We start from the raw sequence: 12476 nt of genomic DNA on the forward strand, positions 1-12476 counted from the left end.
GGTAAGCTCCTAGACTTCTCGGATTTGTTCCCGCAGAACCTCCGACGACCGTCCGGACTTCCGTTGAGCTCTCGAACTCCCAACGTGATCATAGTCTTGACTCCGGCACAACTCCTGCTGCATGTCTTACTTTTATCGTAGTTAATCCTGCACACTTATCTCAACATATGGATTCGATAACAAATGACAATTGATGTCATCATCAAAATCCGAGATTCAACAGATATTAGGAATATAGTACAGATGATCATTGAAGAATAAGTTCATTGATCGATCTACTATTAGAACCCTTGCGGATTCTAAGCTTAGGGTTGATCTCTTTAGGGGATCGGCCTCCATGAAACTCTATAGGGGTTTCTTCCTCCAGGTTGCTGCTCAAAGACTACTAAAAAGATTTATCTATTTATTTTTCAAAAGAGGATGAATACATGACTATTTATTGGGCTTCTAAACCCCAACTCCTAATAGGACTCCTACTTCTAACCAACTCTTAATGCTTCTCTAAGAAGAAACCTCTAAACTAATCCTACCCTTAGTTGGCCTCTTCACCTCTTTAATAGAGGTCTGCTAGGTAGGTTTTACATGAATGTCCGTTTCAATAAAACTCAATTAGGACTCTACTAGCTAGAGTCTTAACAGACTTGTCCTTTTCAAATTAGCCTTGTACTCAAGGTTGATGATCCGTGAATTTTGAGAATTTGATCTTCAAGTCATTATAGTTCTCTTAAGTGGCATCTTTTGCTAGTAGGTTCACCCACTGTATTAGCACTTTAGTAGTGAGTCATCATCATTGAATCACGATCTATCGATCAATAATGGTACTCGGCTAGGCACGGAGTTCTCCGTGGATAGTCATATTTGGTAGATGGCTTTGAGCTATCTCGTTTTGTCCCAACTTGAGCTTTAAACATGACACATGGAAGATTGGATGGATTCAGGAGCTGGCGGGTAAGTCCAATCTGTATGCTACCACTCCGATGCACTCTAAAAATTAGTAGGGTCCAAAGAACTGAGGTGAAAACTTCATAGATACTCTAGTCTGGATTGATGTTTGCTTGTATGGTTGGAGCCGTAGGAAGACCCAATCTCCTACTGAAAATTCTCTTTTGCCTTTGTATTGATTATATTGTTGTTTCATCCTTGCTTGAGCTGTAGTGAGATTATCTTTTAGCAACTTCAGCATTTTGTCTCTATCCTGTAGTTTCCTATCTACTTGTTCTTCTTTAGAGGTGCCCAACACATATTTCGGGATCATAGGGTGAGAGCGGCTATACAAAGCCTCATAGGGAGTATATTTTGTGGATGAATGATAAGTTGTATTATACCACCACACCGCCTAGGGAAGTCACTTTTTCCACTCTTTTGGCTGGTCACTAGTGAAGTATCTGAGGTATGTCTCAGAGCATATGTTCACCACTTTAGTTTGGTCGTCGGTTTGTGGGTGATACGCCATACTCATTTTCAATTTAGTGCCCTATATATGGAATAACTCTATCCAAAATATGCTCATGAAGACCATTTCATGATCACTAACAATAGATTTTGATATCCCATGTAATTTTATAATATTCTTCATAAAGATTCGTGCAATACTAGAAGTAGTGTAGGGATTATGAACAGCACAAAAGTGAGTATACTTTGTAAAGCAATCAACCATGACAAGAATTGTACCTTTTCCTTATGATGAGAGAAGCCCTTCGATGAAGTCCATTGATATATTAGTCTATATTAAGTTTGGGATAGGTAAAGGTTGCAACTTTTCAGGATTTGCCAATGTCTCGCCTTTATGTCGTTGACATACATCATATTGTGCCACAAATTTAGCAATAATATTTCTCATCCTTACCCAATAAATTTTTTTCTTAATTCTCTTATAGGTTCTCAAGAACCCGGAGTGCTCAGCCATAGGTGTGGAATGCATTTATTGAAGGATGGTCTTTATACAAATAGAATTTGGCACAAGCACATTGTGTCCTTTATAGCGTAATTCTTTTGAGTCCCAACTATAATGAGCCACGGAGCTTGGTGTTTCCTCCAATTTTTTTATGATCTTAATAGTCTTTGAATCTTCCTGTTATCCACTCTTAATATCCTCAAGGAAGTCGCTGGTCAGAAGTGAAATGGTCAAAAATTTAACTTGCTCGAGTAACCGTGAAAACGCATCTGCAACAACATTCTCTTTCCCCTTTTTGCAAGTTATTTCATAATCATATCTAAGAAGTTTTGTTACCTATTTTTGCTACTCAGGGGAAGATATTTTTTGCTCCAAGAAATATTTTAGGCTTTTATGGTCGGTCTTGATTTGAATGCGTCGCCCGATCAAGTACGGTCTCCATTTGATCACCGCATGCACAATCACGATCATCTCCTTGTCGTAAATAGTCATTTTGAGATAGAAATGAGATAATGCCTTACTAGAATAAGCGAGGTGGCTACCATCTTACATTAGTATAGTATCAATTTCGACTCTGGAGGCATCGACTTCAAGAACAAAAGTCTTGCCAAAATCGGGTAGCACTAGTATTGGCGTTGTCGTTATTGCGACTTTAACTTTATCAAAGCGATGGTGGCTTTATCCGACCATTGGAAAGCATCTTTTTTTAGCAAGGAAGTAAGGGGTGTACTGATCTTTCCATAGTTTTTTACGAACTTACAGTAGTAGCCTATTAAATCGAGAAAGCTATGTAGCGATTTTATGTTCCTTAAGGTTGGTCAGTTCTGCATTGCTTCAATTTTGGAGGGATCAACTATCACACCTTCCTCTGACATGATATGCCCAAGATATTCAACCTTCTATTTAAGAAAGTTACACTTCAATTTTTGGACAAAAAGAATATGTTCTCATAAAATTGTCAAAATAAGTCGTAAGTACTGAAAATGACTTTCAAGAGAATGACTATAAATAAGGATATCGTCGAAGAAAATCAACACAAACTTATGAAGATAATTCTAGAAAATATCATTTATAAGGCTCTGGAAGGTGGAGGGAGTATTGGTGAGACCAAAGGGGATTATCAAAAATTCGTAGTGGCCATTGTGTGTTCAAAAGGCAGTTTTCGGTATGTCTTCTTCGCATACTCATATTTGATGATACCTGGATCGAAGGTCCAACTTTTTGAAGACTCGTGCTCACTTTAATTCATCAAATAATTCATCCACTACTATAATAGGATAATTTTCCTTAACGATTATGCCATTGAGAGCTCGGTAATCAACGCACATTCATTATGTTCCATCCTGCTTTTGTATAAGGAGCACCAGAGTAGAGTAGGGGCTGCAACTTGGCCAAATAACTCTTGTTTCGAGTATCTCTTTTATAATCCTTTTTATTTCATCCTTCTAAAAATGTCGATACTGATATGACCAAGTATTTGCTAAAGGTTTGCTTGGAAGAATCGGTATATAATGATCATGCCGATGGGTAGGAGGTAGGTTGCGTGGTTCATCAAATATATATGAAAATTCAGCAAGTAAAGGAAGTAGGTTTGAATCTTCAAATTTTGTTGGCTCTCCCTTAGTTTGTTGCTCCAGTTGTACCAAAAAGCCACTGCATGCTTTGTGCAAAACTTTCTCCATTCATTGTGTGCAGATCATCGTTATGTTGGCCCCACGTTTCCCGTGCAGTATCACCTATCTCCATTGTTGCTTCAGAAGTCCTCCCACTTTCATCGTTTACGGGTTCGCGTAACCGGTAAGGGCATGCATCGTAATATCAACCAATTGCTGTTCATTATCCATGACCTCTTCCTCATGCTCCGGGACCTCCTCCTCCATGTCTTCAAGAGGTTCAATCAGTAGGAGGTGGCCCCTTTTACAGCGATGATCACGGTTCCATAGCTCATCACAATGCCAACAAAGACACTTTATTGATCGGTCACATAGTTCTTCTCTTGTCAATTTTTTTGGCAGCGAGGGATGGTTGGGAGCAGAAGAAGGTTTATATGCCGCGACCTAGGAAAGGTTCTCATCCTCCGAGCATCTTGGTTGAGCCATTCTTCTTGTATTCAGGCGAAAGAAATCGTAGCTATCACGGTACGGGGCTACCGCGAACCTCCCATTTTATCTCTGGCTTGAGTCCTTCGATGAATGTTCCTAATAATTGACGGTCAGTCAAATCATAAGCAAGGTATGATAGCTTCTCAAACCTAGTTTGGTACTCTTGAATCATAGATGTTTGTCGAATCTTTACGAGTTGTCCATCGATATTTTTATATTTCGTAGGTCCGAAATGATTCAGCAGTGCGTTCATAAATTGATTCCATGTTAGAGCCCCATGATTGTATTCTAGTCAATTGTACTATTGAATAGAATCTCCTTCATGGTGGATGATAGTAATTTCTACCATAGCATCATCTGACGTTCGGTAGTAGTGAAAGTAACGTTCGGCATGCGAAATCCACCCCACCAGGTCTCTTTCTTCCTATCATAGGAAGTCCACCCTCATGCATAGTTGAAGCATATCTGAGAGTTGTCCCTCATTCTCTGGAGGTTTCTCTAAGCTCTCTTCTCACTGAAATTTGTTTGGACTCAGTGGTTTTCCAATTCTGAATTTTGCAAACAAAGTGCGCAATTTGTTCTCCAAGTGCGATTCAAGCTGCGATTCAATTCGAGACTCCAATGCTTCAAATTTGGCATCAATTAGATCTTGAGAAGCCATTGCATATGCTTGTAGATCAGAGATGTCCTATCTTTTTTTTGTTAATAGGTTAATGGCATGGGGTGGTGGAAGGTTCGAAAAAATTAAGGATCACAGAAAGGTATTGCAGCAGGTTTTTACATCTAAAGTATAGTAATTTGGACGTAAAAGGTCAATGGTTTATATTAAAAAATTTTTGACGAAACTAAAGGAAAATCTGCTGTTATGAAGTATCAAAGCTGTTGTGAAAATTTTGTAAAGATTTGGATAGAAAAAACGTAGTAGCAAGATCAAACAAATTGTGCTATGTGGCTGAAATTCTGTAGTGCATTTTTTATCGTAGAGATGAAAACTTTACGACGAAAAGTTTATGCAGTAATATAGGAACAACTTTTTTTTTTTTGGATTTTTGAATAAAGATAACTATATTGCAGTAGTAGTAAGGTAGGAAACTAGAACCTATTGCAATTCATGGGGAGATCAAAGGATGATCCGCGGTGGTGGAGATGACGGTGAAATTTGGCGATGATCTTTTAAACAATTGTGGGAATTGCTTTGGGCAGCTGTGGAGGGATGATGGATGGCTGTGGAAGGACAGTGAGATACCAAAAATGCTGCTCTGATACTAAGTGTTAGAACCTTGCGGATTCTAAGCTTGGGGTTGATCTCTTTAGGGGATCGACCTCCTTGGAATTTTATAGGAGTTTGTGTTGAATCTCAGATTTTGATGATGAAACTAATTGATTGTGTTTAGATGTTTAACTATATTTTGAGTGATGCAGGTCTACTCGATCAGGATTAGACAGTTGACGCAGGAGGAATTGACGTTGCGCCGGAGGAGATCACGTCAAGGTATTGGACGACAGAAGGCTTCGGACGTCGGGCATCGGGCCAAAGAGAGCGGAATTGTGCCAAGGATATCAGGGTTGTGGAGGTCAACCGCCGATTGGGCAACAAGCCGCAAGAGAGGACAATGTACTGAAGAATCGGATGAAGCGCCAACCAATGACGTGTCGGGCAACAGAATGTCAATTTGCGTTGCAATAATTGTCTAGATCGGAGTAGATTTTTTTGCTTGTATGTGCAGGATTAACTACGATAACGACGAAGACATAAAGCAAAACAAAGTGTCGGAGTCAAGCACGAAGGATTCATTGTGAGTTTGAGAGTTCGACGGAAGTCCGAATGTTCATCGGGAATGTTGCCGGAACTAGCCAAGAATAAGTAGGGAGCTTGCCGAAGGGTTTTTCGGAAGCTCGCCAGAAGGTTCGTTGGAAGTTCGCGGAGCTCGCCAAGAAAGATCGGAGCTTACCGAAGAAGCTTGTTGGAACTCGCCAAGATCAAATCATGAAGTCTAGGAGCTTGCCGGGAGTCCGCAGAATGGTTTCCGAGAGTTTATCGGAAGACCGTCGGAAGTTCATCGGAAGCTCGCCGGAAGAAGTCTTGACTTACAAACTTTGTAATAGCTTAGAAAATATCTTTAAATTCATAGTTAGCATGTTAATTAGGGTTAGGATTAGGTGTTAATCCTATAACCCAAGTAGGGGCCAATTGGGCCTGAGTTCGGACTGGTTTGGGCCAAGTTTGGAGCCCAACCAGTGAGCTGAATTGGCCTAGGCGGTGGCACCGCCCAGCACCCGAGAGCTGGGCGGTGGCACCGCTTGACTGGGCGGTGGCACCGCCAGTCCACTGTCAGTGTCAGCCACTGACAGGCGGTGGCACCGCCAACCTCGGAAACCCAAGAGAATTCAAATTTTGGAGCCCAAATTTGAATCCTCTTGGGGCCTATAAATACCCCTCAATTCTCAGCAGAGAATACAACCTTTTGAGAAGCTAGAAGTTGAGAAAAGCTTTAGGAAAAGTTATGTTTTCAATAGCTTGAGTGTTCACCTCCTTTCTTTTCATTGAAATCTTTGTAAAAGGGTGAACCACTTGTAAGAGGTTGTAAGAGGGGTGTAAGTAGGAGGTTGATCTTTGCCTAGTAAAGGAAGATAATTATTGGATGCCGGTGGCCTCGACAGAAGAGGAATCGGAGGAGTGGATGTAGGTCACGATTGACCGAACCACTATAAACTACCGTCTTCTCTGGTTTGCATTTTATTCTTGCCATTTACATACTACAAACTACTTTACTTAGTCACTACGCTTCCATACGCTTCTAAGTTATTAAGCTTCCAAAATCAGTTTTCATTGAAAGTGTTTAAATCGTCGAAAGTTTATCATACTTTACCGTTGCACTAATTCACCCCCCCCTCTTAGTGCCACTCCGGTCCTAACAATTGGTATCAGAGCCCGGTATTTCTCATTTCGGATTTACACCTGAGAGAAATGGCTCTTCATGGCTTTCAATAGGGCTTTTCGGTTGTTCGTCCACCGTTATTTAACGGATTGGACTTCACTTATTGGAAAACTCGAATGAGAGTTTTCTTGATTTCTATGAATTTGGATTTATGGAATATTGTTGAAAACAATTTTCAACTTCCCTCTAAACCGATGATCGAATGGTCAGATTTGGAGAAGAAGTATTTTTTTTTAAACGCAAAGGCTATGAATGGCTTATTTTACGCTTTGGACAAAAATGAGTTCAATCGGATTTCTACATGTGAAACGACTTTTGATATTTGGCGAACACTTGAAATCACGCACGAGGGAACTAGTAGAGTCAAAGACTCGAAAGTTAACATTTTAATGCATGATTTCGAGTTTTTTCAAATGAAGCCGAGCGAAACCATTGTTGGCATGTACACCCGTTTTACGAATGTCGTCAATGGTTTACAAGCTCTTGGCAAATGTTTCTCGAATTTTGAACTTGTTAGTAAAGTTTTACGATCACTCTCTAAAGCTTGGGAATCAAAAGTAACGGCAATACAAGAAACAAAAGATTTAAATATTTTTCCACTTGAAAAACTTATCGGCTCATTGATGACATATGAAATGGTGCGCAATGCACATGATGAACATAATGAACACTTGAACCACCTTCCAAAGAATAGGAAGGATTTGGAACTCCGGACAAATGAATACCACTTGAGCGATGACTCAAGTGATGAGGACAATGATGAACTTGAACTTCGAACACTAACTCTTAATAAGTTCATTAAACAAAAATCTAAAATAAACAATGAACTTGAACGGAGGAAAAGGCCAAAGAAAAGGAAGGCACCCAAGGATGAATCAAGAACTTCCAAAGGTGAAACGGCAAATTGGGTTTTGACGAGCTTTGACTACAAGGTAAGTAACTCAACTCTCTTGAATTATTTTGAAATTACTTGAAGTCTTTCATGAGTGCTTACTTTAGATAGTAGGAATAGGAAATAAACAAATATTTTTCAAAAATCATATTATGTTTTTCTTTGTAGCATCTTTGAAAAATTAAAAATTTGATCATAAAAAGTATATTGCAAAAGTTTCATGCATGTTATGTTTTGAAATGTTGAATGATGCAATATTAGGGATGATAATATGATAATGCTTAGGATTAATCTATACATATGTATGTTGATGATTTTATGTCATGCATGAGTTTTTGAAGTAAATGTTGATTTGAAACTCTCATTTTGGATTAATATGTTTTTGGTTGAATCATTTTTATGACGAATCAAGATGACATTCTCATGACATATTAAGATGACATAGTACATGTACATCTATGAATGAATTTCTTGATAGTCTTTTGATGATAGATGTGATATCATGATGTTTTATTTTTGATGTGTTTGGTCTTGACGGCTTTATGACGAAACTTATGTTTTGATTTTAAATGATGATACATGTTTTCACAAAAAAACTTGAACACCCTCACATGAAATCAATTGTATGAAATAGAAATAAATTTTATATCCTATTGAGATTAATGAATTTATTTTACCATTCTTGTGAATCTCATGAAAATAAACATGATGAATATCTTGAAAATAAATGAGTGTCATGCATATTGATCATGCTTAATAAATTTCGAAATTATGCATGATGAATCTTGTGATTTATGGATTATTGATTTTTACCATAATGAAAGTGCCTTATTAATCTTTGTTGTAATAAATCTTACACTTTCGGTTTTAAACATGATACATGTTTTTATTTGGTATAAGTGAAATAAAATCATATGAATTGAAACAACTAAAAAGAGGAAAATATTTTTTCCTTGAAAAATTATTTTTCTCTATCCTATTGATCTTGATGTTTATTATGATAAATCTATGTATACCATTTTGAATCTCTTGAAAGTAATGTTGAGATTTTGATGAATTTGACGATTTGAATTTAAATAAGATTGTATTCAAATTATGATCTTGATTTCTTGGATTTACTACTTGAGATTTTTTTTAATCACAATCTCTTCTTTGTACACCTACAATTTTTGTTATTTATAAAAAGAAGTGATTTGATAAAATGAATCATGTCTTTTGTAATTCAAGAGGTCTTATCTTTCATGACATGATGCCATTGGATTTATGGCTTGTATGCCTTGAAATAATTGAAATATTATGCACTATTTTGTTTTTCCCTTATTCTTTCTTGTTTACAATGATAAAATGGGAAAAAGTTATGATCATGCATGACAGGATGAAATTTGACAGATTAATACCATGATGATTTGAAATATTTATGATTTGCAATGATGCATACAATACTTGTGCTTTCTAATTATGATGTGATGTATTACATATGATGTAAATCATGATTTAAAATACTATGAGTTGTTGCTAAAATGATGTATTATAAATATTGATTTAATGTTTTGTATCATGAATACTCTAAATGATGAATGTTTGGTATCATGATCAAAATGTTGATAAATAGTTAAAAATTTTAGTATCATGTATGATATCCTCATAATGTTGATCGATTTATTCAATATTGTGCATGATGAGTTATAGTGATGATTGAAACAATGATTGAAATGATATGAATGATGATTTGGAATCATATATATAATGATGAGTTTATATGTTTTGAAAATATATATGATGATTTGGTATTATGCATGCAATAATGATGCACACAATGATGAAATATTCATGATAAAATTATTAGTTTGATATTCATGACTTGAATCTTCCTTTCTTTTTGCCAATGACAAAGAGAGAGAAAGAGTTGCTAATGTGCTATCTTGAATTGATGTAAAGTGTAATCTCAAAGATAAATTAGCTACCTTGCACAAGTCAAGAAAATGCAAAAATTTGCTTACTTTCTTGCACATCTAAAGAAAAGATACAAATGTAACACTTGCTAAATTGTTTGCTTGCCTCATGTAAAACATGGTCCCTTGCTAGTTTGGTATTTTGCTAAGGAAGCAAAAATGACACTTCTCAAAAGAGAAGAAAGAGCTTACTTTCTTGAATATATTTAATATGCTAGCTAGCATGATGTACAATTTGCTATCTTGAACATTACAAAGAAATACTATCATGCACATTGCAAAGAAAAGCAAATATGCCAACTTGCACATCTTTAAATTTGCTAGCTTGTATGTAGTAAAACTTGCATATCGTAAAAGTTGCTAGCTTATAGAGAAGCAAAGAATTGCTATCTCGAAAGAAGCAAAAAAATGCAGAACTTAGAAAACTTGTAATATAATTGCTCTTGTCATGCTTTGTATCAAAAATAGGTTGATATCCTTAAAAGCATCACATTAAATTTTTTAGTATTGCAATGTATCACATGTATTGCAAATTGAAATTTTTGAGACTATTATCATATCATGTTTAACAATTGATGTCTTTCATGACATGATTTCTTTGTATTTTTGTCTTATATGTATCATGTGATGATTGAAATATTGATTGATGCAAATTCATAATTTATGTAAAAGTTTAAATCATTGGATCCTCTCCTTCTTTTCGGCAATGACATAGGGGGAGAAAGATTGCTAGCTCAAGGCAAATGTTGGCTAGCTTGTACTCTTCCCTTCTTTTCGACAAAAATAAAAGGGAGAAAGCTTTTGCTAGTTAGAATATGCAAAGAAAAGCATGTTAGGATCGGAGCGGCACTAAGAGGGGGGGGTGAATTAGTGCAGCGGATTAAAACTTCGATTTTAACAAAATCTTTCGTACGTTGAGAACGAAACTTGAGAAATTTAACTTGAAGGCGTATTTTTGAAGTTGCACAGCAAGAGTAATAAGGAACTAAAGCAATAAGAAGATTTGCAATAATGTAAATGACAATAATGAAGAGCAAACCAGAGATTACGCCGATTTTTAGAGTGGTTCGGTCAAATGACCTACTCCACTTGCGAGGCCCCTCTTCGATGAGGCTCCCACCTTCCACTAGCAAGTCTCTTGAAATGGAAGGGTAAACACCCCTCTTACAACCTTTTACAAGCAGCTCAACCTCTTACAAATTTTCAATAAGAAAGAAGGAGGAGAACTCTCTAGCAAATTGAAAACAAGACTTGCTAAGACTTTCTAAGACTTTTCTCTCAATCAAAATGCTTCTCAAAAGTTGTAACCTCAGTTGAGATTTGAGGGGTATTTATAGGCCTCAAGAGGATTCAAATTTTGGGTTTCAAAATTTGAATTCTCTTAGGGTTCCCGGTGCTGGAGGTTCCACCGCCCAGCCAGGCGGTGCCACCGCCCAACGCTCGGGTGCTGGACGGTGCAACCGCCCAGCCAAGGAGGTGTCACCGCCCAGCCAGGCGGTTCCACCGCCTGGCTTTCCGATTCATTGGTTTGGCTTAATTTTCGCCCAAACCAAATCTGACTTTGGGCCCAGTTGGCCCCTAACCAGGATATAGGATTATCTCTTAATCCTAATCCTAATTACAGGTGAACTACATAACACAAAAAAAACATCCTAAGCAAGTTTTTTTAACCGCGAACGTCGAGTCTTGTTCCGGCGAGCTTTCCGACGAACTTCTTCCGACGGACTCCCTACAAGCTCCCAATCTTTGTGATGACTTTAACGAGTAGCCGAGCCTTCTTGGTGATCTCCGCGAGCCTCCGACGATTTCTTCGATGAACTTCCGACACGTTCCCGATTTCTTCTCGGATGGTTCCGGCAGCATCTCCGATGATTCTTCGGTCTCTTAAACGTCCATCGAGCTCGACTCCGGTATCCTTGCTTTATGTTTTCTGGTTATCGTAGTTAATCCTGCACACTTAACTCAATAATATAGATTAGATCAATTAACCCACCAATTGATTATATCATCAAAATCTGAGATTCAACAATCTCCCCCTTTTTCATGATGACAATCAATTGATGACGGAGTTAAACATAACTCCCCCTATCTATATGCCATATTATGAGAAGATAAAAAACACTTGAATTCCATCCCATTGGATTCAAGCATAACCCGATAAGTTCTAATCGTAGAACTTTATCGTTATCCTCATTAAACAATAGTAAGTACAAAACTTCGATGAAAATCATAAGTTAAATGATACGGGACGAATTTTGCTACGATAGAAGATAAAGATTTTCAATATAAATTTCATGATATCAATCTTGTGATATTTTCAAGGATTTGCAAGTCATATAAGACATTCATATCACACAAGTTTTTGTAATTCATATTAGCCATGCTATCGTTCTAGTGTAAGTCATCACTTCTCCCCCTTTGTCATCAACAAAAAGAGACAAGCCAGCTAATTGATGATCATAGAAAAAGGTTTAGCATTTATCAAAGTTCATCATTCAAATTTGCTAGAAATAGTTTATCCAAAAGACATCATCATCTATGCAGATTAAGACAGTAGTTATCTAAAGGAAAGATAAGTTATCGTACAATCGATGACAAACATGAACTTGTTTTTAAAAGCAAACAGGACAGAATAAAAGGATACATCAATTTAATCCTTAGGAGGTAATCCACAGTGCTGATACATGATATCTATTT

The sequence above is a fragment of the Musa acuminata genome, chromosome BXJ3-2 (genome assembly GCF_036884655.1).
Source record: "Musa acuminata AAA Group cultivar baxijiao chromosome BXJ3-2, Cavendish_Baxijiao_AAA, whole genome shotgun sequence".
Lineage (NCBI taxonomy): Eukaryota > Viridiplantae > Streptophyta > Magnoliopsida > Zingiberales > Musaceae > Musa > Musa acuminata.